Source organism: Antrostomus carolinensis, unplaced genomic scaffold (genome assembly GCF_000700745.2).
Source record: "Antrostomus carolinensis isolate BGI_N321 unplaced genomic scaffold, ASM70074v2 scaffold23921, whole genome shotgun sequence".
NCBI lineage: Eukaryota > Metazoa > Chordata > Aves > Caprimulgiformes > Caprimulgidae > Antrostomus > Antrostomus carolinensis.
Window position 1 is genome coordinate 4,805 of NW_010296564.1, and position 629 is coordinate 5,433.

Sequence of the window (629 nt, forward strand, 5' to 3'; positions counted from 1 at the left end):
TTCCCCAGATACGTTCCCTTCTCTGGACACGCTCCAGCACCTCCATGTCCTTCTTGGACTCAGGGGCCCAACACTGAACCCAGCACTCGAGCTGCAGCCTCACCAGTGCCCAGGACAGGGGGACGATCACTGCCCTGGTCCTACTGGCCACACTGGTGCTGATCCAGGCCAGGATGCCCTTGGCCTTCTTGGCCACCTGGGCACTCTGCTGGCTCATCTTCAGCTGGCTGTTAACCAACACCCCCAGGCTCCTCAAGGTCGAATCACTGCTGTCCATTCATATTAGATTGTATCTGGGAGGGAGGTGAAGGGGGGGGAGGAACTTTGAGCTTTGGCACTTCAGCAGCAGCAGCTGAAGAGAAATAGGACACTCTCAAACTGAACAGGCTGGTTTTCTTAATCAGAATTTGAATCCAGTTTCCAGCCTGGTGGTTTTTTGTTTACTCCTCACCTGCCCGCTACCTGCAAGCATACAATACAGGGGTCTTATTTTAAAATATTCAAATTAAAGACAGGGGACAATAGCACTGCATATACAGTTTCTCTTTGTCATAGTAGCCAAGAAAAAAGGAACATAAACCTTTTGCAGAAGCAGTCAGTCACTCATGGGGTGTGGGTTCAGGTGCACG

The 629-nt window shown here is 51.0% G+C and overlaps 1 protein-coding gene across 1 annotated transcript in view; it reads right to left on the bottom strand.

Moving 5' to 3' along the window:
• The window catches only part of LOC104532991 (son of sevenless homolog 2-like), a gene marked incomplete at both ends in the record, with an annotated part of 15,912 nt that overhangs the window by 3,217 nt on the left and 12,066 nt on the right, over positions 1–629 (bottom strand). The window lies entirely within an intron of this gene.